Below are 27,265 nucleotides of genomic sequence, written 5' to 3' on the forward strand. Positions count from 1 at the left end.
ACAAAATAAGACAAATGAGTAATGTTACTAGGGGGAAAATAAACAAATGTGCAGGTTGTCCTTCAACAAAAAGACAGTGAAAGCTGCTTATCGGTCTCAGAAAACGGTCACTGACAGTGACGGAAAAAATTACCAGAAAAGAAAAGAGCACTTTTAAACACTGGATGCAAGAAATTGAAAATCTTAAAGGAACAGGGATACAAACTGATGAAATAGGAAAGTTTTTTGAGCAAATAAAGGAAGAAATGCATGCAAATAGGAAAGTTCCAGAATATATATATATATATATATATATATATATATATATATATAAACACAATTGACAATTTTATACATAGCCCTCATTGTGTTCACAAAACTGACTGCAAATGTTTAAATTAAAATATATAATGGAACATGATGCAGTGTGGATGTCCAAACATCTCCGAAAGCTCAGTGTGGCATCCCACAAATAGCTAGTATACCACTATATTTTAAAAACTGGCATGTGGCACTTGGAAGCTGGGGGGGGGGGAATGTATATCTATGCATCGGTTTTAGTGACCATTAGTGATGTCCCGAACAGTTCGCCAGGAACCGTTCGCTGGCGAACATAGCGTGTTCGCAGTCGCGAACACGCGCAATGTTCGGTCCGCCCCCTATTCGTCATGGAGGTGGGAGGGTCTGGGAGGGAGGGTCTGCTGCGGATTGGCTGGAATGTGTCTGCTGACTGTGAGGTACAGGGTCAAAGTTTACTCAATGATGACGAATAGGGGGCGGACCGAACACGCTATGTTCGCCAGCGAACTGTTCGGGACATCACTAGTGACCATATTTGAAGTATTTGCTCTTATGCAGACATAGTTGTAAAAGGCGAGAACTACATAAAGGAAATATTTTGCTACATTTGCTAGTAATTTGGCTTTTGTATGACATGTACTCTTTAAAATGCACCAATATGTATATCTTTATTTCTTTTAACTCCTTTTTTCCTTGTTATATACAAGTATATTGTTAAAATTATAGTACTAAACAAGCAAACAAAAAATGTAGATACAAACCAATAATACCAAGGATACTTGCAACAAATGAACAAACTTTGCATATAATCATGAGGTAACATAGGTGGATAACATTACTTTGCAGGGAGGGAAAGAAAAAAGAAGATAGAGAGAAAATGGAGTAAATGTGGAAGTAGGGATTATGGGTAATAGATGAGGGAGCTCATAATCTGAAAGACTTTTTTTGTAAAGAGGAAATGGTTAGAGGTGTGTTGGTTTATTATCGATACTATTTAAAGTAACTTAAAAGACGAATGTTTACAGTCTGTAATTCAATTAATCAAACAGAACAAGGACAAAGTGTTTAATTTTCCAACTCGCTTATAAAAAAACATATTTACTGCTGTTTAAACACACATTGTGACTTTTATTGCTGTGGCGTCTATATAATACACTTATAAACGACACATGTTTTAATCTCACACACAATAGGAAAAATACATAAGAAATAGAGACAGTCTCTTCAAAAAAGGGACATTTGGGAAATATGCCAAGAAAACTTAAACCCAACATGTTTAATTTAATATTCCTACTCAAAATACCTTTCATAAAAATAAAGCATGTCATGTTACCCCAATATTTATACATCATTTAATATCACACTTGTGTGACATGGATAATTTTTTCCTGTAATTTTAAGTCTATTCTGTCCTAAAATTGGTATGTCCGCTCTTAACTTGCTGTTAAGCAAATAGACCCACTCCCCAAGACTGTAGTCAAATTTTATAGTATCAATAAATACTTGAAGTTTACTAATGACCTTCCAAAACTTGTCAATCAGATTAAAGGAAAGGTTAAAAGGAACTTCACATGTAGTAGAGAGAGAGAGAGATATCTCAAGTGGTGTCTGGATAGGCCTTGGTAAGGTTTATGTCTATGTCTTATCAAAGAATGCCTAAGACAGGGGTAGGCAACCTTTTGTGCCGAAACAAGATTGTGATGGCCCGGAGCGTGCTGGTCCTATTTTTTTAAATTGAGGTGTGTATGTCGCCGTATTCTTCATGTGTTATTGATACTGCAGTTGTGTGTGTGTGTGTGTGTGTGTATTATTTGTATGAGGGGAGGGTTATTCTTATTTTCTGTGTATATCAAGCAGTGTGGGTGGCTTCCCTGGAGTCCAGTGGGGACCATGATGGCCAGGTACAGGTCAGAGACAGGAGCTGCAACAGCAGGCTGCTCTACTCAAGTGGGGATTCCCATTCACAAGTGCTGCAATGCATAAATTGAGTATTTCCTTCACCACCTTTGTGTATTAGAAGATATCTGAAGTTTAGGCCAGACCCTGTTTGACTCTAGCAGCCTTAAGTGCAGTGCAGACACCTCAAATGCCGTGCATGGCACATGTGCCATAGGTTGCCTACCCCTGGCCTAAAACATGACTATATGTTACGAAGTGTGGACAATCATAGTTATTCACTAAACATGGATATGTAATAAAATGTAAGAGAATTTCAAACTTTACACTGTAATATTAAAATTGGAAAACTCTCGAACTTGGCTGTATTTCCAGCTTGGTTTGTTTGACACAAAATTTTAAATTCACTGATTAGTTTCCTGGTTAGTGAATATCCTTGTGGCCCGCTGATGTGGTAGTCATCAGTGACAAGATATGTTAATGCTGCTTGTTGCCCAGAACCATTCCAGTTATGACAGACACCAAAGGGTGTTTGCGAGACATGTTTAAAATTTACTAGACTGCAACATTCTAAACATTGTATAACCGTTCAGTGTACGCTCGAGGGAATGTTTGTGAAATTTTAAGATTTAATTTTTGCACACTGACTACATATTTTTGTCTAGGTCATTTTGCAAAGTGTGGGGCCCTGTTCTAGCCTTATGCATGTAGCGGAGCTCCCTGTACCCCCTGGCTAGGTACCTCCGCCAAGGACTGCTTCCTAGCTGGAACAGGGGACAAACCGCAGCACTTCGGCCCACAGTCGCCGTGGCTTGACTGGGGCCCTGGAAGCGAATGGGGAACTCGCTCTAGAAACCCCCAGACACTGGACAACACTCTGTTCTGGGAGCTCTAGTCCTTACAAGGACTTTCCCCATTGAATCCTACACACTGGAACAGTGATTAAAGGGTAGCCCTTTCCCCTCCCAGTAACCAGACAACACATAGTTCTGGGAGTACAAGCTGGAATCCTTTAATGGCAGCCACAACTGGCCTTATTTGCATGTCCCCATCCAAGGGCTCTCCCCACTGGACCTGAGAGTGAACCACAGTAGAAACAAATACACAATTACATTAGCGCTCAGGTCCAGGACCATCCCATACATAATCAGATAATCCTTCTCTGTGCCTGGGAAATAATTGAATCAGGAACTGTAATAATCAAATTATCTCCAAGCGCAGAATAAAAAAAACACCACCATACTTCTGGATGACCAACATATTCTAAAATCACCCAGATCAGTTCAGGGGTTCCGGAATTTCCTGGAAGTAATTTGTTTGACCGACCACACGCAGAGCATCATGGCTTGCGGTCGGTCTAGTTTGGCAGTTTAAAAACGAACAAACTACCTAACATAGTAAATAGTCTTACCCTGGAGCTTGTTCCCCTTGTTAGTGGGAATGTTTCCACCGAACAGTGTCTTTCTAAGGGTTATAGAACCGAACGCAGGTTATGATGGAAGTCCAGCGGTGTTCGAGAGTTTCAGTATCCGAAAATAGTTCCATGAACTCGATGACCAAACACCGCTGCCTGCGTTCCATGTGAACAAGATGGCTGCCACCTCGTGGTCGTCTATAGGAATTGCGGCCACCCAGACGAACACTTAGAACACTGAGGTGGAAATTGTTACAAAGTAGAAATTCGGCTTAACAAGCTCCAGGGTGGTCTCTGGTTCTTGCAGCTGTTCGGTTCCCTAACCATATGGTCCAAATACACGTACTGAGACTTTTATATCACATGTTACAAGGGCCATAGTCTGTTGGCAGTAGGCTGGCAAGCAGGCTCCTCCAGGAACTCATGGCAACCTCACTTGAAAAGGGGAGTTTGTCACAGCGTCAATATCAGAAAATTTGTTATCACTTTTAGCATCCATAGTTTGTTTTTACTGGAGAAACTGTAACCCAGCAAGCTACACCTTTCTCTCTAACATATCACCTATTTTAGCAATAGCCGAGTTCACTAAACACAAATACACAAAATTAAGCCCTGTGCTCACACTCCCACTACTCTTGGACATCTGCAACAGCTATAATATTCATTATCCCAAATATATAATATTAAACTGAATAAAATAAAGTTACCCGCATACTATCCCAATGAAAATTTAAATAAGAATGTAAGCACCCATGAAACTACAAGGTAATCTTCAAGGTAAGTCCTTTCTCTAGTAACAATTCACCCTGCTGCTTTCAGCTAAAAGGCAAAATCTCCAGACAGAAACTCGTAAGTAGTTTACACACGTAATTCTTATGAAAGCAATGTGAATTGTTAGGGTAGGACTCATCTGAGAATTTTGCCTTGACTAATGGCCACTGGAGTGCTACGAAAACCTCCTATTATTGAAATGTGCATAGGGATTTGGGATAGGGTGCAGGTAACTGTTTTTATTTCACAAAATACCTTTTCTTTAACGTTCTCTCAAGGTTTGTACTCCTCTTCTTAAACTTTAAATCTAATCTAATCTTGCATAAAAGGTCACAGCTGAGCGGTTTATTTTATTTTAAGTTGCAACAATAAAAAGATGGTCAATTTATATATTGGTCACTATATTTATTTATTTATTTATTTATTAAACATTCTTAAGAAACGCAGTCTTATTACCCATAGGGTCTCGATGCGCATACCAGCAATCAAAAACAAGCAAAACAATATCCAGCACACAACAGCAATATAATCACATGCATTTGAACCAGGTTAAAAATTTCATGTAATCCCGTATGCCTGAGCAAATAAAACTTTTTAAGCTCCAGCGGAACTTCAGTAGATCATTCTCAAGTCTTAATGTCAGAGGCAGGGAGTTCCAAAATTGCGCTCCCTGAACATCACTCGTCCTCCCTCCGCACTTTTTCTTTTTAAAATTTGGAATCTTCAATAAGGCTAAATCAGCCGATCTCAAGGATCGACTGGGAGCATAGCGTGTGAATTTATCCTTCAGATAGTCTGGTCCCATACCGTGGATTGCCTTATATACCAAACAACCATTTTTAAACAGAACCCGTTCACGAACGGGCAGCCAGTGCAGGGCTTTTAAAAATGGAGTGATATGGTCATTGCGGGCCACACCCGTAAGTAGCCTTGCAGCTGCGTTCTGTATCAACTGTAGCTTGTGTATGATGTTCTGAGGCAGTCCAAGGTACAGGACATTGCAGTAGTCCAATCGGCTACCGATGATGGCGTTGACCACCGAGATTTGATCGGAGGGGGCAATAAATCTAAAAATAGACCTCAGAAGCTTCAGGTGGTAGTGGCAAGAGCTTACCACCTGATTGATCTGGGGCTTCAGTGTCAACCTAGAGTCGAAAATTACTCCCAGATCTCTGACCTTGGTGGCAGGACTCGGAGATGGAGAAAACGAGTCCGGCCATGAGGGAAAGATACTATTCACCTCCTGGTTACTGAAGATGATGCATTCAGTTTTGGAGCCATTAAGTTTTAAATAATTGGCTCCCATCCACGACTGGATATCCTGTAGGCAGGAAGAAAGATTGATTTGATCCTCCTTTTTCTTGGCCAGGCGAAAGTACAACTGGGTATCGTCGGCATAGATATGATAGGGAAGCATGTGGCGGCGGATGATATGGGTCAGTGGCCTCATATAGATGTTAAACAGGATTGAAGATAAAGCCGAACCCTGGGGGACTCCACACGTCAGGGCGATGTTAGAGGAGTAAAATGTTCCCAATTTTACCCTTTGAACCCTGTCGTGGAGAAACGAGGTCACCCAAGCCAGCGCCCTGTCATCCACACCAGCCACAGTAAGTAGCCTCTCTGTCAATCTATCATGATCGATGGTATCGAAGGCCGCCAATAAATCCAGGAGTACCAGGGCAATTTCCTCCCCTCTGTCCAAGGCCCACAGGAGATCGTCGTGGACTTTAACCAGGGCAGTCTCTGTCCCTCTACCAGGTCGAAATCCCGATTGGAAGTCATCCAGAATGTAATTAGATTCCAGGTGAGGCTGAATCTGCCATACCGCCGCTCTCTCGATGATCTTGGCCAAAAAAGGCAAGGTGGAAATAGGTCGATTGTTGCTCAACTCGGAGCGTGGCACAGTTGGAGTCTTCAGCAGGGGGATAACCACAGCCTGCTTCAGAATGCCAGGAACAACTCCGGTGGCAAATGACATACTAACAATGTCTGCAATATAGGGGGCCAAAACATCAGCGGCATCCTTCACCAGCTGAGCAGTGCAGGGGATAAACGGCACACCTATTGTGGTGGAATCTCGGTAAAAATAAATTTAGTAGGCCGAGATTACCACGTGGCATGTGTACGTGCATATGCTGACGTATCGATCAGTTGGTTGCACGAGGCAAGATACGATCAGTAGTGTACGGAGCATGTGCAAGAATACAGGATATAGTATTCCCCTCCTCCATTGTGCTGGACAGGCCATGCGGTCAAGCAGGAAGTTAATTCTTATTTGTATTGATTGGTCAAGAGAATGTGCAGGTGGAGCTTAATATGGGAGGAGTTATGTGCCTATATAAGGAGCCTGCACTGTTGTCCGGGGCTCAGAACTTGCTGTATTTTGGTGACATTAGTCCCTCTGAGTCCCGATCGGTGATCCAATAAAGAATCTCTTCATTCCTGAAGAAACCTGTGTCCATCTCTCTGTGCTTGGCTTCCGTCAGTTTCTCCGGTATCATTTGGTGCATTGGCCGGGAAGCTCATCGTTCAACGGTAGCTGAGAGGCAGAGGCGTGAGATGGTCTATCTTTGCCCACGTTCTCTATGGCTGCACCCCTGAACTTCTGCGTGGACCTCCCTTCGTCTCGGCGCCACTGGTCTGTTGTCCAGGAGATCATCGGCCTCTACGTAAGAAGTGCTGAGGTGTCCCCGTCGATGAGTGTGAACTCAGGTTCAGGAACGAGGAGGTAAGACAACTGCTGTTTTAGACGGCAGACCCACTAGGGGTATACCGATTGTGCGGTAGGCCCAAAAGGGGTTTAAATCTGTGTATGGAATCTGCCCCCTCTGTCGGAGGGAAGGAGCGAAGGCGCACCGCTCAATCGAACGCTCTTTAGTAAGACCGTTTGATTTGGTTTGGAGTCAGGCCGGGTCCTGTGTAAATAGCCCTAGCCGGACACCGGTGTCTTGTCTAGACTAGCGTTCTAGGGTGTATATTACGTTCGCTAGGTCGGAGGGACCGGGAGACTAAGCGGCGCCTGTGTAAATTCGGTTCGCTAGATCTCAACCTATCTTGGCTAAGTGGGAAGGCATGTAAATTTGGAACCCACTAGATTTTTGATAGAGTAAATAGACTAAGAGGGTTCTGTTGTAAATTCCGCCCTCTAGTTCGCTATATGTGGTGCTTGGGCAGTGTGGCTAACCAAAACGGGTGTACATAGTTTTAGGTAGTCCATTCAAGGTACTGGCCAATAGTTTAGTTGGGATTGTATATGTGTTAAAGATTGTTTAGTAAAGTGTATATCTTGTTAGATAGCGCGAGCTCAGCCGTCTAGCGAGAGTGTTAATAGTGTGTTGCTGTATCATAGTGCACGGTACCATAACCCTGTATATTTACTGACACTGTATATAAGTACTAATCATTGTCGTCTATTGCATGTTTAACACCATAACCACTAATAATTGTATTGTGACCTTAAATTGTGCTTTGACCTATGCTAACCGTACTGTAACCGCTATTTGTAAAAGACGATGTTACTGGGGTGTGTTATAGACGGGTAATTCGTATATAGAGAATTATAGCGTGGGTGACTGTATAGTTTCGCCAAAGGGCATAATATTGATTATTTAGTGACTGGTGTAACAGCTGTGTGTGTACGGGAATTCCCTGAGTGTTTATTGTGTTATTGTGTACGTTTCACTTGGTAACCGTACCACGTGGTGCTGTTGCCAGAGGAAACGGGTGTGACTGTTGAATAGAACGCGTGCATAGTATTCGTTGTCAACGACGTTCCATTGATAAGTATGGGCGCGTCGGAGTCAACGATTTTGGATCCCTTAGGTTGTATGGTAAAGCATTTTAAAAAGGGATTTAAAACATGTGATTTTGGGGTTAAAATGTCTCCTGTACGTTTGGTCACTTTGTGCACTAGGGAGTGGCCTATTTTGGTTGCGGCATGGCCGCCACGTGGTAGTTTGGATCCAACCCTGATACAGCGTGTACACGTGGCTGTGTCAGGTAGGCCTGAACTTTACGGACAGTTTCCATATATTGATTGTTGGAGACAGGCCGTAAACGACTCGCCAAAATGGATTCAGATATGCCATGAGGAGCAATGTCGCCTCATGGTGGCCAGGACTTGTTTGTCCACTAGGACTGTGGTTAGGCCCATTTTGGACACGCCCCCTGAGTCCGAGATCCCTTTGCCGCCCCCTTACTTCCCTATAGGAAGAGGTGACGCGAGTGCAGGAAGTTCTATACCCCTCCCCTCATTGCCCTCATCCACTTCCGCTTCCTCCTCCAGTACAGAATCCACCCCCCCTCGTATTAAACCTCCCCTTCCAGAACCAGAACCAACCCCGTTAGATCTGAATATCCTGATTTGGCGCCACTTCAAACTTCCGGTCAAGCTTCTTCTAGCTCGGCTGGGAGTATTCTATTTACTAGCTTTTCCCAAAATCAAGCTCCCACATTCTCATGCCTTATTTCCCCCCGACTGGAACCCATAACTGACGCCCCTTTACGTAGCCCTATACTAACCAGACAACTGACCGGTACCCAACAACTCAAACATTATCAGATGCCTCTTCGTCTGAATCCTGGGTCAGCCTATCTCGATGCCACAGGTCAAATGGCACATGCTGACCCAGTCTTCGTATATGTCCCGTTCACGACTACCGATCTCTTGAATTGGAAGACCCACAATTCCTCGTACACTGAGAAACCACAAGCTATGACCGATCTGTTCACCTCGATAGTTCAGACACATAATCCGACATGGGCTGATTGACAGCAGTTATTAATGACATTGTTTAATAATGAGGAAAGGACAAGGATTAACCAAGCGGCCATTAAAGCGCTAGAGGATAGAGCCCGTGCTTTAAATCAAGCCAATCCGGCAGCATGGGCCGCAACACATTACCCTAATACCGATCCCGATTGGAATGTTAATGGCGCAGATATGGTTCAACTCAAAGCCTATAGAGACGCTATAATTGCTGGCATGAAAGCCGGAGGGAAGAAAGCTATTAATATGTCGAAGACAGTTGAGGTGATTCAGAAAAGTGATGAAGCGCCCAGTGTCTTTTATGACCGATTATTGGAGGCATACCGCTTGTATACCCCCTTTAATCCGGAAGACGCTGATAATTCCCGAATGGTAAACTCCGCCTTTGTCAGCCAAGCTTACAGAGATATTAAGCGCAAGCTACAAAAGTTAGAAGGGTTTGCAGGAATGTCTATCACCCAACTAATGGAGGTAGCAAATAAAGTATACATGAACAGGGAAACAGAGACAAAGAAAGAGGAAGAGCGCAAGATGCGTAAAAAGGCTGATATGCTAGCGGTAGCGATCGCAGGCGTAGATAGACGGGGCCCAGATAGAGGCGATAGTAGATGGAATAGGGAGCCTTTGAGTAGGAATCAGTGCGCGTATTGCAAGGAAGAAGAGCATTGGAGAAACGAGTGTCCGCAAAGAGAGCAGTACGAGAGAGACCTACCCAGGGCAGGTTACGGAAATTTTAGAGGCAGAGCGAGAAGTAGAGGAGGCCCCGGAGGGAGCAATGGTAATAGAGGAAGTAATGGGAACAGAGGAAGTGTAAGGGAAGATAGGTACTATCCAGTAGCGCAAAGGTCCCGCGATAGAGAAGGTAGGGACTTTGTAGGATTGGCTGACACGGTCATGGAGGACTATTGATACCGACCGGGCTCCATCCCCCTTGGTCGAGCGGAGCCTATGGTCGATGTATCAATAGGGGGAAAAAGGAGTGCGTTCATGATCGACACTGGTGCTGAACATTCGGTGGTGACTGACCTAGTTGCTCCTCCATCTGGAAGAACTATTACTGTAATAGGAGCAACTGGAAGAAGTGCTGCAAAACCGGTTCTTAAAAGTCGACTCTGTACATTGGGAGGCCACGTAGTAAAACATCAATTCCTTTATATGCCTGAATGTCCAGTCCAATTGCTGGGACGTGATATGCTATCTAAGTTACAAACGCAGATTACGTTCCTATCAAATGGAACAACATCCTTAAAGTTTAATGGACCTTCAGGTATTATGACATTATCCGTACCAAAGGAAGAAGAGTGGCGACTTTATACAGCGTTGACTAGCCAAACCCTAGGAGTGATGAATCCTTATTCAACACACCAGGAGTTTGGGCAGAGAACAACCCACCAGGACTGGCCCGCAATATTCCACCTATTAAAATCGAACTAAAACTTGGGGCTTATCCAGTGAGCCTACGGCAATATCATATCCCGCAGAAGGCTAAGAAGAACATCCAATCTTATCTGGATAAGTTCATACGGTATGGTATCCTAAAATTCTGTACTTCCCCCTGGAACACCCCATTGCTGCCTGTTCAAAAGCCCGGTACAGATGAGTATCGACCTGTGCAGGACTTGAGAGCAGTCAACGATGCGGTTGTTAGCATACATCCAGTTGTACCCAATCCATATAACCTGCTTGCTTTAATTCCGGACGGGGCTACTTATTTTACAGTCTTAGACCTCAAAGATGCCTTCTTTTGCCTCCGAATTGCCGCAGAAAGTCAATGTATCTTCGCTTTCCAATAGGAAAACGCTGTAACGGGCTCAAAACGCCAAATGACCTGGACAAGACTGCCCCAAGGGTTTAAAAATTCACCTACCCTATTTGGTTCAGCTCTAAGTCAAGATTTATTGGATTTCGAGTCCATCCCAGGAGAGTGTATTGTTACAATATGTAGATGACTTGTTGATAGCAGCAGTTACAAAGGAAATATGTCAGCAAGCAACGCACGATCTACTACACATTCTCTGGAAGGCAGGATACAAGGTGTCTAGAAAGAAGGCTCAGTTGTGTTTGCCAACTGTCAAATATCTGGGATTCCATATCTCTGAAGGTCTGTAACGAGTATATACCCCTACACGCAGGATCCAGCCTAACAGAAGACAGTACAGAGGAGAGATACGTCTACCGGACCTTAGAGTGGCCGGACTCGACGTAATAGGATAAGACAGAGTCAGGAACGATCCGAGGTCAAGGGCACAAAGAGACAGCGTAAACGAAAACTAGCCGGGGACTGGTACACAGGAATCAGCAAGCCGGCAAACAGTACAGAATAGGATAAAGCGAAAACGAAGTCAGAATACAAAGCCAAGGTCAAATACGGAGAAACACAACTGAACACAACAAGCACTAAAGGGAACTGTAGCAGAAACCACGATAGGGCAAGGAACTAAGGGAAAAGGGTAAGTATAAGTAGCCTTCAAACTAATGTGATTGGCTCCTGTCACTTCCACTCCCCCAACAGGTAAGTGTATGGGGTGATTGGCATGACAGGAGCCAATGGGAGCCTTTTTGCAATTTAGGCTCCCACTGTCTCTTTAAGAGCGCGCCCGAGATTCGCGGCGCGCTCTTAGCTGCAGGCGGGACACGTGACCGCTTCCCGCGGTCACTGCCCGCCTTCCTGTCTGAACAGTCGGACGAGCCGCGCGCGGCTCGTGCAGCCGCAGGACCGCGCGCGGCTTGAAGAGAGGACCGCGTCCGGCCCCTGGATAAGGTAAGTACCGCTACAGTACCCCCCCCTGAGGACACGCCCTCCGGGCGGGCAGGACCAGGCCTGGCAGGAAAACGCGAATGGAAAGAACGTACAAGGCGGGGAGCATGAACAGCATCCGCAGAAATCCAACTGCGCTCCTCAGGCCCATAACCCTTCCAATGTACCAAGTACTGAAGCCGACCCCTAAGAAAACGAGAGTCAATAACAGCAGATACTTCGAACTCCTCATGACCCTCCACAGAGACAGGAGGGGGAGGGGGAGTATGCCGGGTATAGCGGTTGCGTACGTAAGGCTTCAACAAAGAGGTGTGAAATACATTGGGTATACGCAGATTCTTAGGCAGACCCAAGGCATAAGAAACGGGATTAACCTTATGTATAATGCGATAAGGACCAATGAAGCGGGGAGCCAATTTCATAGAAGGCACCCGGAGGCGAATATTCCGTGTGGAAAGCAAAACCCTGTCCCCCACAACATAGGAAGGAGCCGCTCTGCGATGCTTGTCAGCCTGAGCCTTCTGGCGGGCAGCAGAGTCCACCAAAGAACGCTGAACCTGCTCCCAAGTACTACGCAAACCAGTCAAATGCTCATCCAGAACTGGCATGCCCTGAGAGGAGAATGCAGCCGGAAGAACAACGGGATGCTGGCCATAGACAACGTAAAAAGGGCTTTTGCCGGAAGAATCATGAGTGGCATTATTCCGAGCAAATTCAGCCCAAGGAAGCAGGTCAGACCAATTGTCCTGATGGTGAGACACAAAACAACGGAGGTACTGCTCAAGAGACTGGTTGGCACGTTCAGCAGCTCCATTAGACTGGGGATGGTAAGCGGAAGAAAATGAGAGGGAAATACCCATCTCCGAACAAAAGGCTTTCCAGAACCTGGAAATAAATTGGCTACCCCTATCGGATACAATAGATAAGGGAATACCATGTAATCGAAACACTTCTCTAGCGAAGATAAGAGCCAATTCCTTGGAAGTGGGCAACTTGCGAAGAGACACAAAGTGAGCCATTTTGGAAAACCGATCTACTATCATTAGGATGACTGTGTTACCATTCGAAGGGGGTAATTCAACAATAAAATCCATTGATAGATTAGACCAAGGTCTCTCGGGAACGGGCAACGGATGCAACAGCCCACAAGGAACTCTACGAGAGGTTTTCATACATGCACAAGTAGTACAAGCACTTATATAGTCAGTAACATCCTTACGTAAGGTATCCCACCAGAAATACCGAGAAACGGCTGACACTGTTTTGGAAATACCAGGATGTCCAGCAGTCTTAGTATCGTGATAAAGTGACAGAATATCCCGTCTCTCGGGAATGTCAACGAACAATTTATCATTAGGCCTCTCGCTGGGTGCCATGCCTTGTTTCGCTTGTATGGCCTGCAAGAGGGACGAGGAAATAGACAATATAGTAGTTGCTATTATCCTGTCTGGGGGAATGACAGGAGTGACATCAATCTCCTGTTTGTCAATAGTCTCGAATTGTCTGGACAGAGCGTCCGCTTTGGTGTTCCGGTCACCTGGCCTATAGGTGATTATATAATTAAAATGAGACAAGAACAGTGACCACCTAGCCTGCCTTGAAGACAATCTTTTAGCTTCGCTAAGGTAGGATAGGTTCTTGTGATCTGTAAATATGAGAATAGGATCCTTAGTTCCTTCTAGCAAATGTCTCCATTCTTTGAGTGCTAAAATGATAGCAAGGAGTTCGCGATTACCCACATCATAATTCCTCTCTGCCTTGGACATTTGTTTAGAAAAGAAGCCACAAGGATGCAATGGCTTGTCAGGAGACTCTCTTTGGGATAAGACAGCACCTACCCCTATATCGGAAGCATCAACCTCAAGTATATATGGCAATGAGGGGACAGGATGCTGTAAAATAGGGGCAGAGGCGAACGTAGTTTTAAGAAAGTCAAAAGCCTGAAGTGCCTCAGTAGACCAGACACGTGTATTGCCATCCTTTTTAGTCATACGAGTAATAGGCGCTACTATAGACGAAAAACCTTTGATAAAACGTCTATAATAATTAGAGAAACCCAGAAAACGCGGGATGGCTTTCAGACCTTGCGGCAGAGGCCATTCTATGACTGCAGCGAGCTTCTGGGGATCCATCCGAAAACCCTCGGCGGAAATCAAATACCCTAAAAACTGGACCTCGGACTGGTCGAATAGACATTTTTCTAATTTGCAATAAAGACCATTAGCAAGAAGGGTCTTCAGAACTGTTGTAACATGTCTGTGATGAGCGTGAATGTCAGTAGAATATATTAAAATGTCATCCAAGTACACAATAACAAATGAGTGAATAAAGTCCCTTAAGACATCATTAATAAATTCTTGGAACACTGCTGGGGCATTGCAAAGCCCAAATGGCATGACGGTATACTCATAATGACCTGACCGAGTGTTAAAGGCTGTCTTCCATTCGTGGTCCTTTTTAATACGTATCAAATTGTATGCTCCTCTAAGATCTAATTTGGTGAATACCGTAGCATGTTTGAGCCTGTCAAACAATTCTGTTATTAGAGGTATAGGGTAAGCATTTTTGATGGTGATCTTGTTAAGACCTCTATAATCAATGCAAGGTCTTAAATCACCTTCTTTCTTTGATACAAAGAAGAACCCCGCTCCAGCCGGAGAGGAGGATCTTCTAATAAATCCCTTGTCTAATGACTCTTTAATGTACTCCTCCATGACACGGTTTTCTTGAACCGATAGGGGGTACACCCTGCCCTTAGGAGGTATAGTACCAGGCAACAAATCAATAGCACAATCGTAGGGTCTGTGAGGCGGTAATTTGTCAGCCTCTCTTTTATCAAAGACAGTCTTTAAAGTTAAATACTGAGAGGGTATTGTCGTAGATAAAGGAGGAACAGTAGGAACGTTAATAGAATTCACAGGCGTGACTTCAATAGTACATGACTCATGGCAGGCTTCACTCCATGATTTTATCTGCCCTGTCTCCCAGTCAAAAATGGGATTGTGGGCACGTAACCATGGATACCCTAACACCAACTGTGAAGAGGGAGAGGTGATGACCTGGAACCGAATGGTTTCATAGTGTAGAACCCCTGTGTACATGTGTAGCGGTGCAGTCTCGTGAGTAACAACAGGAGATATCAATGGTCTACCATCTATGGCCTCAACGGCCAAGGGTATCTCCTTCTCCCTGATGGGAATGTTGTTTTTCTTTACAAAACCAGAGTCTATAAAGTTCTCGGCTGCCCCAGAATCAACCAGGTGTCAGGGTACTCACCTGTGAGACAGACGGCAAGACGTGGTCGTTCCTGGAATTCCCAACAGGGGACTTGAACCGGGGTACTTGTCTATCCCAGCCCTGCTCTCTACCTCTGAGCCACAGCGGCTTTACCTGAGACTTCCGATTCCGGCCTTGTTCATTCTGGCTTGGCTACTACTCCGGGGGCTGCACCATGACTTGCCTGCTTCTCACCTGACTCTGATCTCCATTAGCAGGGTATTTAAACCCAGCCTCGCCCTGCAATCATTGTCAAGTCTTTGATCTTTGTTCCTGTGTCGTATCAGTGTTCCTGTGTATTCTGCTTCGTGTATTTGACCTCGGCTTGTGACTCGTTTATTCTACCTCTGGCATCCTTTGACCTCGGCTATCCCTCGACCATCCTGCTGGTTCTGTTCTTGCCTGTCCTGCGAATTTGGTACTGCATCCTGCACAGCCCCCGTGCACAGACCCACAGGCCAGGTGAATTCTTACCTGACCACCTCGGCCTGTGGCTATCTGCAAGGGTGAGCGTCATATCTGCGCTACAGACTCCCAACTCAGGTAAGACCCTGACAAAAGACTTGACCAATATGGAGTCCGCAGAAATGTGCTCACCCTCACTCCAGCAAGTATCCAGCTTGGCCCAGATTGTTTCGGAGTTGCAGCAGGAACTTTTATCTCTTAAAGGCGCAGTACATCCAGCTCCGGAACCCTTTGTCATCATGCCCGACAGATTCGATGGTAACTACACGTCCTTCCAGTCATTCAGGATGGATTGCGAGGTATTGTTTTCTTTAAAGCCTCGAACTTACGCCACGGATTTCATCAGGGTCAGAGCGGCTATCAACCTGTTGTCTGGACGCATTAAAACCTGGTCTTACCAAATGTTGCAGAGGAAGAGTCCTGTCCTTGTCAGCTGGGAGTCCTTTATTATTGCCTTGGACTCACAGTGCAGGATCACTAAGCCCAAGCCAGCTTCTACTACTAAAAAATCGCGGAGTCTACGTCACCACACCCCAGTGATACCCTCTTATGATTCAGTTCCCAGGAGAACTCCAGAGGTATCCTGTGTTCAACTTGATCCTGAGGAGCCTATGCAAATTGGACGTATCCACTGCAAAGTCACACCGGGAGAGAGGGACCGAAGGAGAAGCCATGGTCTGTGCTTTTACTGTGGAGAAGGTGGACACTTCATCACCCTTTGTCCTGTTCGCCCTCCTAGACCTCCTGCTCCAGAGTCGTCTGCTGTTACTACCAAAGTTGCTTCCTGTATTACCACCACTACTTCCTACCCACTTGAAAAGGATTTACCCAAGGATTGTGTAATTTCTTCTAATGGCACTACGGTCTGTAAAAAAGACTTGGAAGTGTTCGAAAAAGCACTGCTAGCTGCGAGCACTGTCCCTCCTGAAGTGGTGGAAGTTTTTGTCACCCCTACCCGGAACCTAGACCGATCGTCAGCTGTACCAGAAGCTGGTACTGGGAAATCCCGAACTAATCAGGGATCCCATGCTGAGGACTTTCACTATGGGTACTCGACGGATTCTGAGAGTGACACTGGTGAGACGGATTACTTCGATGAGGAGCCTGCTTACGCCCAGAGGTCGTTTTTGAAGGGGGAGGTACTGTCAGGGTACTCACCTGTGAGACAGACGGCAAGACGTGGTCGTTCCTGGAATTCCCAACAGGGGACTTGAACCGGGGTACTTGTCTATCCCAGCCCTGCTCTCTACCTCTGAGCCACAGCGGCTTTACCTGAGACTTCCGATTCCGGCCTTGTTCATTCTGGCTTGGCTACTACTCCGGGGGCTGCACCATGACTTGCCTGCTTCTCACCTGACTCTGATCTCCATTAGCAGGGTATTTAAACCCAGCCTCGCCCTGCAATCATTGTCAAGTCTTTGATCTTTGTTCCTGTGTCGTATCAGTGTTCCTGTGTATTCTGCTTCGTGTATTTGACCTCGGCTTGTGACTCGTTTATTCTACCTCTGGCATCCTTTGACCTCGGCTATCCCTCGACCATCCTGCTGGTTCTGTTCTTGCCTGTCCTGCGAATTTGGTACTGCATCCTGCACAGCCCCCGTGCACAGACCCACAGGCCAGGTGAATTCTTACCTGACCACCTCGGCCTGTGGCTATCTGCAAGGGTGAGCGTCATATCTGCGCTACAGACTCCCAACTCAGGTAAGACCCTGACACCAGGGCGTCTATGTTTTCAACTATACAACTCTCTCCCATATGTAAAGAAACAGGGAGAAGCAGTCGGTTAGGAGGCAATGTAGGAGACTTAGAAATCACACCCAAGGCCAGTCCCCTATAAGGTCTTAGGTGCGAGAGTTTTCCGGGAGCAGAGGACACTCCTTTACCATATGGTCTCTCTTACCACAATATAGGCAGAGTCCCTCCCTTCTCCTATGTAATTTCTCAGTATCTGAGAGTTTGGCAACCCCTAATTGCATAGGTTCCTCTTCAGATACTTTAACACTCTCCGGTATATTAACTCTGGGTTGAATAGGTGTAACAAAACGTCTATTCCTGTTCTTAGTATAGAGCCTGTCACGAATCCTATTATCTATATCGATGAGGTAGTCAATAAGGTCCTCTAAGGCAATAGGAAGCTCCTTAGCTGCTACCTCATCCAATATAGAGTCTGATAAACCTTCCATGAAGGCCGTAGTTAACCCATTATTGGTCCAATCGACCTGTGAGGCAAGGGTACGAAACTGTATAGCGTAATCAGCCACAGACCTAGAACCCTGTTTAACCCTCATTAATGCTCTAGCGGCATTCTTAGACCTTTTCATAGTATCAAAAGTTCTGCGAAAAGCTGTTAGGAAACTGTGAAAGTTATGCACCATAGGTCCATTAGCCTCCCAAATAGGGTTTGCCCATTCAAGTGCTTTGTCGGTAAGTTGGTGCATAAAGAACCCAACTTTAGACCTCTCTGTGGGAAATGAACGTGGATACATTTCAAAATGAAACTCTATTTGGTTAATGAACCCTCTGCATGTCTTAGAATCCCCTCCATACCTAGGAGGAGGCGTTAAATGTGCTGTAGCGTTAGGCATAGTCGATACTTCAGGAAGCAGGGGTGCAGGAGGGTTAGGTGCGGTTGCTGGAATGGTTCTAGCTAAGAGCGTCTGGAGAGCCTGAGCTATTTGATCCATACGGTGATCCTGCTCTACAAATCTAGCCTCATGGGTCGCCATCTGTTGAGCTAAATCTGCGGGGTCCATGTCCCTATCGTAATGTAACGAGTATATACCCCTACACGCAGGATCCAGCCTAACAGAAGACAGTACAGAGGAGAGATACGTCTACCGGACCTTAGAGTGGCCGGACTCGACGTAATAGGATAAGAGAGTCAGGAACGATCCGAGGTCAAGGGCACAAAGAGACAGCGTAAACGAAAACTAGCCGGGGACTGGTACACAGGAATCAGCAAGCCGGCAAACAGTACAGAATAGGATAAAGCGAAAACGAAGTCAGAATACAAAGCCAAGGTCAAATACGGAGAAACACAACTGAACACAACAAGCACTAAAGGGAACTGTAGCAGAAACCACGATAGGGCAAGGAACTAAGGGAAAAGGGTAAGTATAAGTAGCCTTCAAACTAATGTGATTGGCTCCTGTCACTTCCACTCCCCCAACAGGTAAGTGTATGGGGTGATTGGCATGACAGGAGCCAATGGGAGCCTTTTTGCAATTTAGGCTCCCACTGTCTCTTTAAGAGCGCGCCCGAGATTCGCGGCGCGCTCTTAGCTGCAGGCGGGACACGTGACCGCTTCCCGCGGTCACTGCCCGCCTTCCTGTCTGAACAGTCGGACGAGCCGCGCGCGGCTCGTGCAGCCGCAGGACCGCGCGCGGCTTGAAGAGAGGACCGCGTCCGGCCCCCGGATAAGGTAAGTACCGCTACAAGGTCAAAGAATTATGGGGCCAGAGAGAAAAGAAGCTGTGTGCCAAATACCGATACCCAAGAATAGAAGACAAGTGCGAGAATTCTTGGGGGCAGCAGGCTTCTGTAGGATATGGATTCCCAGCTACGCGATACTGGCAAAACCTCTGTATGCAGCTATCAAAGGTACAGAGCACGACCCCTTCTTATGGACTCAAGAACAGCAAACGGCATTTGAAGATGTGAAGAAGGCTTTGATGAGTGCCCCAGCATTAGGTCTACCTGATCACACACGACCATTCTACCTGTATGTACATGAGCAAAGAAGAATGGCTGTGGGAGTATTGACACAGTACTTGGGATCATGGCAAAGACCTGTTGCCTACATGTCTAAGCAATTGGATGCAGTGGCCAGCGGACTTCCACCTTGTCTAAGAGCCGTAGCTGCAGCCGCCCTGCTAGTAGCTGAAGCCGATAAACTCACTCTGGGTCAAGAACTTTATGTACGAGTCCCACATGCAGTACAGACGTTGTTGGATTACAAAGGAAATCATTGGTTTAGTAACAGCCGTATGACCAAGTATCAAGCAATGTTGTGTGAAAACCCAAGAGTGCATTTAGAGACTGTAAACACCTTAAATCCAGCTACCCTTTTGCCACAACCTACTGAAAGTCAACATGATTGTTTGGAAGTAATGGATGAAGTATTTTCAAGTAGACCAGATCTTCGTGATTTTCCCATCCAGAACCCCGATGTTCAATATTACACCGACGGCAGTAGTTATGTGAAAGAAGGGATCTGCTATGCAGGATATGCAGTAACAACGATAGACAAGGTGATAGAAGCTCGGCCACTGGTAAAAGGAACATCAGCACAAAAGGCAGAATTGATAGCACTGACACGAGCGTTACAATTGGCTGAAGGTTTAAGAGTGAACATCTACACGGACTCCAAGTATGCGTTTTTAACCACTCATGCCCACGGAGCTTTGTATAAAGAAAGAGGACTATTGAATTCAGAAGGCAAAGAAATCAAGTACGCAGCTGAAATCCTACAACTATTGGAAGCAGTGTGGGAGCCGAAAGAAGTCGGTATTATACATTGTCGAGCGCATCTGAGAGGAGATGGTGATGTAACCAAAGGAAATCGGATGACAGATAGTGCAGCTAAGCGTGCCGCTGAATCAGGAAGACAGGAGTATGTGGGGCATATAGCTGCTCTTATACCAACTCCACTGTCTCAATGGACTCTAGTTTATACAGCTCAAGAAGAGGAGTGGTTAAAGACTGAACCTGGAAAGTATTTGGAGAACAAATGGTATCAGTTAGAAGATGGAAGAATAGTCATTCCAGCATCACTAGCGGTAGAAATTGTCCAAAACTATCACAACGGGACACATTCTGGGAGAGACAGCACAGAAGAATCTCTCAGAAAACATTTCTACATACCAAGATTGTCTAACTTGACTCAGGCCATTGTACGAAGATGTGTAACGTGTGCTAAGAATAATGCAAGGCAAGGACCAGTAAAGCCACCAGGAGTCCAGTTTATGGGGGGACTCCCCATGTCCGATTTACAAATTGACTATACAGTGATGCCTAAATCTGGTGGACATCGCTACCTACTGGTAGTTGTGTGCACCTATTCAGGCTGGGTAGAAGCATGTCCTACTCGTACGGAGAAAGCAGGGGAAGTTGTGAGATTCCTGCTACGAGAAATAATACCCCGATATGGACTACCCTGCTCTATAAGATCGGACAATGGTCCAGCTTTTGTTCATCAGTGCCTACAACAACTGACTCATATGCTTGGTATAAAGTGGAGGCTTCATACGGCATATAGACCCCAGAGTTCTGGTAAGGTAGAGAGAATGAATAGAACTATTAAGAATCAGTTGGCTAAAATGTGTCAGGAAACCCAACTTAAGTGGAACGTTCTCTTGCCCATAGCTCTATTGCGAATCCGCAGTACACCTACCAGAAGGATGGGCCTCTCTCCTTTTGAAATCATGTATGGGCGACCACCTCCCGTACTTGGTAACTTAAGGGGGGATTTGAGTCAGTTGGGAGAAGGAATTACCCGGCAGCAGGTTGTAGAGTTGGGTAAGACTATGGAGGAGGTACAGAAATGGGTACAAGATAGATTACCTGTGAATATTTATCCCCCAGTTCATAGTTACCACCCAGGAGACCAAGTGTGGATTAAAGAGTGGAATAATGTACCGTTAGGGCCCAAGTGGAGAGGTCCTTATGGTGTTCTTTTGTCTACCCCTACAGCGATAAAAGTAGCCGAAGTGACTCCGTGGATACATCACTCCAGGGTTAAACCAGCAGCAGTCGATTCTTGGCAAGCTACAGCAGATCCAGAGAATCCCTGCAAGATCCGGTTAAAGCGCACGACTCAGTCGGAGTGACGAGGAACCTTGTGGATAACAAATTTTATTGTTTTAGAGATTTGGTAAGTGAGTGAGAAGGCCATAATAAAGCCTGTCCGCTCACCAACGAGTGTATAAGTCAGGAAAAGTCTCGAAGGGACCCCTGTGAAGACGAGCAGAACTCCATTCCCTGCAGCCCTTACATCCTGGAAGCTGAGGTGCCTTCGCACGGACGAAGACTGAGGATGACGACGAAAGATGTGTTTCTGATAATGTTTTTATATGTGTATTTTTATATTCAGGAAAGTAGAGGTACCGACACTCCTAGCTGTGAGGTATGCATTAAGACTACAAGAACAGGTAACCATATTTCCCAGACCCTAATTTGGCATTCGCAATACGAGTGTAAAGGAGATGTATCAAGATGTAGATACTTAAATATAGAATATAGTGTGTGCCATTTAGGAGTAGGAGAACCTAAGTGCTTCAGTCCAGAGTATCAACCCCGTACGATTTGGTTGACTCTCAGGAATGGAGATCCTCAGGGGACCCTAATTAATAAGACGGTATTAGAATCCGTACATTCTTCGGGTGTTCTGCTATTTGATGCGTGTAAGGCAATATCAAGTGGTAGAAAGCCGTGGAATGTATGTGGGGATCTTAGCTGGGAGAGGACGTATGGGTCTAACGATAAATATATTTGTCCCAGTAGTAAAAATAAGTATGTGAGTCCTAGATGCCCAAATAGAGATTATAACTTTTGCCCATATTGGTCTTGTGTGGGGTGGGCAACTTGGGGACAGACAGTAGACAAGGACATGATTGTGACTAAGTTGCCTACCAGTCCATATTGTAAGTCTATGGAATGCAATCCAGTCCATATACTTATAAATAACCCCGACAAGTTCTTAGATAAATATGGTAATTTATTTGGGTTTCAAATATATGGGACGGGTTTAGATCCTGGGACAGTATTGTTTATAGGGATAGAGACTGATACGGTATCCTCCCAGACTCATCAAGTATACCATTCCTTTTATGAAGAGATGAGCATAGATAATAAGATCCCCCATAATGCTAAAAACCTGTTTATTGATTTAGCTGAAAGTATTGCCGGTAGTCTTAATGTTACCAACTGCTATGTGTGTGGAGGTACTAACATGGGAGACCAATGGCCTTGGGAAGCAAAGGAGGTAATGTCCGGTTCTGAGGCAGTTGACCAATTAATATCTACACAAGCCGATTATCATATGAGTGTTAGAGGTAAATCTGAGTGGAGATTAAAGACCTCCATCATAGGTTATGTTTGCATAGCAAGGAAAGGAATGATGTATAATACTTCTGTAGGAGAATTAACTTGTCTAGGGCAAAAAGCTTATGATGATGATACAAAGAATACAACTTGGTGGTCGGCTTCAAATGTCTCAGAACCATCTAACCCGTTTGCTAGATACGCCAATTTAAAGGATGTGTGGTTTGATTTGTCCATCACATCTAACTGGAGAGCCCCAGCAAATTTGTACTGGATCTGTGGTAAGAAAGCCTATTCGGAGTTGCCACAGGACTGGGAAGGGGCATGTGTGTTGGGTATGCTCAAACCATCCTTCTTCTTGTTACCTATTGAAACAGGTGAGACTTTAGGTGTTAAAGTGTATGATGTGAATCATAGGAAGAAAAGGGGACCCATAGAGATAGGCGCCTGGGAAGATAATGAATGGCCTCCCCAGCGTATTATAGATTACTATGGGCCAGCCACGTGGGCAGAGGATGGTACCTTTGGTTATAGAACCCCAATTGATATGCTCAACCGTATTATAAGATTACAGGCAGTGGTTGAGATCATTACTAACGAGACATCACAAGCGCTCAATCTTCTAGCGAAGCAGAATACCAGGATGAGGACAGCAGTATACCAAAATAGATTAGCCTTGGATTACCTTTTGGCAGTAGAGGGAGGTGTATGTGGGAAGTTTAACCTGAGCAATTGCTGTCTTCAAATAGATGACGAAGGGCAAGCAATAGCTGAGCTTACTAGCCATATGGTTAAACTAGCGCATGTGCCTACTCAGGTATGGAAAGGGTACAATCCAAGTAGTTGGTTTGGTAGCTGGTATGAGTGGTTTGGAGGGCTTAAGGCAGTGGTAGGTGGAGTCCTACTAATTTTAATGTTGTGTCTACTCCTGCCGTGTCTTATACCCTTAGTAGTTAGGTCTGTGCAAAGCCTGATAGAAAATATAGCAGAGAGGAAGGCTGCTGCACAGATAATGGCAATTTATAAATATAAGGCTCTAGATCAGGGAGAACCAATGCAGGAAGATGAGTGTTGAAGATTCACATCATAGATAAGTCTGGTCTGGTTCAAGGTAACTTGCGGTGTATGCAAACCAAGGTTAAGTGATGCCTCAAGTAATTGTGAAATATCAAGAGGCATCAAAGGGGGGAATGTGGTGGAATCTCGGTAAAAATAAATTTAGTAGGCCGAGATTACCACGTGGCATGTGTACGTGCATATGCTGACGTATCGATCAGTTGGTTGCACGAGGCAAGATACGATCAGTAGTGTACGGAGCATGTGCAAGAATACAGGATATAGTATTCCCCTCCTCCATTGTGCTGGACAGGCCATGCGGTCAAGCAGGAAGTTAATTCTTATTTGTATTGATTGGTCAAGAGAATGTGCGGGTGGAGCTTAATATGGGAGGAGTTATGTGCCTATATAAGGAGCCTGCACTGTTGTCCGGGGCTCAGAACTTGCTGTATTTTGGTGACATTAGTCCCTCTGAGTCCCAATCGGTGATCCAATAAAGAATCTCTTCCTTCCTGAAGAAACCTGTGTCCATCTCTCTGTGCTTGGCTTCCGTCAGTTTCTCCGGTATCACTATGGGTTCCATTAACAGACTTCTGTTCCTATGTCTTGTATAAAAGGTCACACCGGTATGAAGTACATGAGGTATAAAACTAGCATTATTAAAGAAAACAGTTAACCTTTCTGGTCTCCCTCACCCAAGTGTACACCCTGTTGAGTGAGCAGGTTACCAGGGTGATGTGTGTAGAGGAAATATAAGTACACATTCCTGTACTGTATTTTCTAGTGTTTAATGCCACCATTTGCTCAACATGCCCTGAGAACACAATGCATATTGGGTATCTTCCGTGCATGCTTTGTTTGCAGGAAATATTTAAAATTTCAGTGAATGCAAGAGAGTGCCAGAACATTTTGCAGATTAGGTGCCACTATTTTAAAGGCAACTTAAATTTGCATTCAATGCATATCAAGTCAATGTGCAAAAATGATATACTGCAGAAAAAGGAGTGCATCTCTCAGGTGAGATCAGCTGTAAATAGGGACTCAATCCCAAGCTGAAGCCCTAGTAAGGTATGACCCACTGTTTTAGGAGGCCAATGTGACCCAACCATTATGATCCATGCTTATGTTAGCAGTTCTACGTTATAAATGTTCTCGTTTCTATCGGACTCACATAATTATGACACTTTCAACTGGATGTTCCGTTTTAAAAGAAAAACGGTAATAACTAGAGACACAAATTAACAAAGCTGAAGGCAGATAAACAAATAAGATGTGAAGGATATGATGCTACAAAGAAGGTTGAAGTCAGATCACCCACTTGACAACTAAAGCAAGCGACAAGTTCTGTCAGAAGTCACTCAATGATCTAATCAAGCACAGTCACATTGCTTTTGCTGCAGGGATCCGTATATACGATTTTTCCCCAGTAATGTGACTATACTGTCAGGGTGGATCCTAGGGTCATAGATGCCTGGGTGCAGATTTTTTTTTCCTGGGGCCCCAGGTGGGCATGGTCATCTTTACTAACTCCTCCCCTTTACAAATACCCAGTGCAGGCAGAAGGGGGTGACAGTGCATGAGGGGAGGAGGGGGTGACAGTGTGCGGGGAGGCTGTGTTTTACTGACCAGGTTCCAAACACTGAAATAGACTTTTTTTTTTAATATTAGAATTTAACCCCTTAAGGACCAAACTTCTGGAATAAAAGGGAATCATGACATGTCACACATGTCATGTGTCCTTAAGGGGTTAAAAAAAATAGGTTTTGCAAAGTTTTTTTATATGCACAGTGGAATATAAGGCAGAGGTTTGAATGCAGAAATAGTTTTAGAATGTTCCTGTGCTTACAAGCCACATTCCTTCTCTCTTTTTCCGTACTCCCTCACGTGACTCAAGTCTGTGACTGGAAAATAGAGATCTGTTCTATTGGGGGCACTGATTTCAACTACCTAGAATTAGAACATCAGCAGTTACTTGTAATTCAGGACAGCACATTTGAAATATATACAGTGTTATTTGCTAAAGTGAATTAAAAATTTAAGGTAAAAAAAAAAAAAAAAAGGACAAACTGGTAAAACTCTAAGTCAGCTATGCCTTAATTTAAGCTATGTTGGCCTTAAATTTGAAATTCTTACAATTCACCTTGAATTTCGCACTTTAGTGAATAAGCCTCATAGATTAATAGTGTCAGTGTTTATTGCCTAAATTGTGACTTTGACACTGTCTAATAATTTAAAGTTAATTTGATATAGAGATAGAGAAAAAGTTTATCCCGCAATTATGGATTAAAATCACTTTGTATTCTGTTTGAATGGCTGCCAGTTCACAATTTAGTGAATAACTGATTCTCGGTGCTTAGAATAGTTGCATATGTTCACACAGACAATCAGAACCATACGTTATCAGATAAAGTCAGATATTAAGAGCTGATGATCAGAAAATGTAAACATTTAAAGGCTGACTCCCACATTTCCATATATTGAAGATAGTTTTCTATAATAAATAGCATGTTAGTAAATCACGTTACCTCAGAAGCAGCTTGTGTTCTTAGAGCTTGTCACAATTTCCTTGTAATGAAACAGGTTTCTATTCTCATGTTTGAACGAGAGCAAACCCCACCCATTTCCAGGTTGCATGTGTGAGGACGCAGTAGGCAAACAGGTGGAGCTGGTAGAAAGGTGAGGCGGCTGCTCAAACATTGCTTTAATCCGTTCTCAGGCACTGTAGCACCAGGAAATAAGCATCTCTTCAGAGTCACAACTAGAAAAAGCTTCAGGTGATAAGACACAGGTGTGTATTTAGTGTGCGGCGCAAATTCAGATGTCTCATATCACAGAGATATGAGATTCAAAGGGGCTTCTTTATTACTCAGTATAAACAGTGTTATTCACTAGTGAGAATTCAAGGTGAATTTATAATTCAAGACCAAAATCAACGAACTAGAAAAATCCTCTGTTGCTATTGTTTTCTTAGTTTAGCTACTCTGACCTTAAATGTGAAAATTTCTTTGAATTCACTTTGAATTTAGTGACTTTAGTAAACAACCCTATATGTGACATATTGAGAGCACAAGTGTCAATTGTGTTTCTCTTTCCTTTCCCCCATAAAATGCCATTGAAGTATATATAATAGGATGAGTAGTGACCCCTTGTGAGTGCATCTACTGCATATCACTCTCTGCTTCAGGGTAACCCCTCATAAACTAGATATAGCCAGTGTTAAATAAGCTAAACACCGATGTTGCTAAGGCATGCAAAAGGTGTCCAAGTATTAAAAAAGACCAGTGATGCTCCACCAGTGATGCTTCACTGGTCATTTTTAATACTTGGACAGCTTTTGCATCCTGAGTAACTTGCTATCACTATAAATCTTAATGATCTCCCTGGGCAAAAAGGCAGTTTCTATTTTTAGCGAGTAGTAGATGAGTTAGTAATGGCTATTTTAGGTAGATGATAGGCTGCCTTGAAGCAGCAGTGTTTAGCTTATTTCACACTGGCTATATCTAGTTTATGAGCAGTTACTCTGAAGCAGTTATTTACA

At 44.5% G+C, this 27,265-nt stretch overlaps 1 protein-coding gene across 1 annotated transcript in view; it reads right to left on the bottom strand.

Moving 5' to 3' along the window:
• Positions 1 to 26,339, bottom strand: part of HSH2D (hematopoietic SH2 domain containing) — a 67,390-nt gene extending 41,051 nt beyond the window's left edge. The window contains 1 exon segment of the mRNA XM_063457306.1: positions 26,253 to 26,339. The gene's annotated coding sequence lies outside the window, so the exon portion shown is untranslated.
• Between the last annotated feature and the right edge of the window lie 926 nt (positions 26,340 to 27,265).

The sequence above is a fragment of the Pelobates fuscus genome, chromosome 5, assembly GCF_036172605.1.
Source record: "Pelobates fuscus isolate aPelFus1 chromosome 5, aPelFus1.pri, whole genome shotgun sequence".
Lineage (NCBI taxonomy): Eukaryota > Metazoa > Chordata > Amphibia > Anura > Pelobatidae > Pelobates > Pelobates fuscus.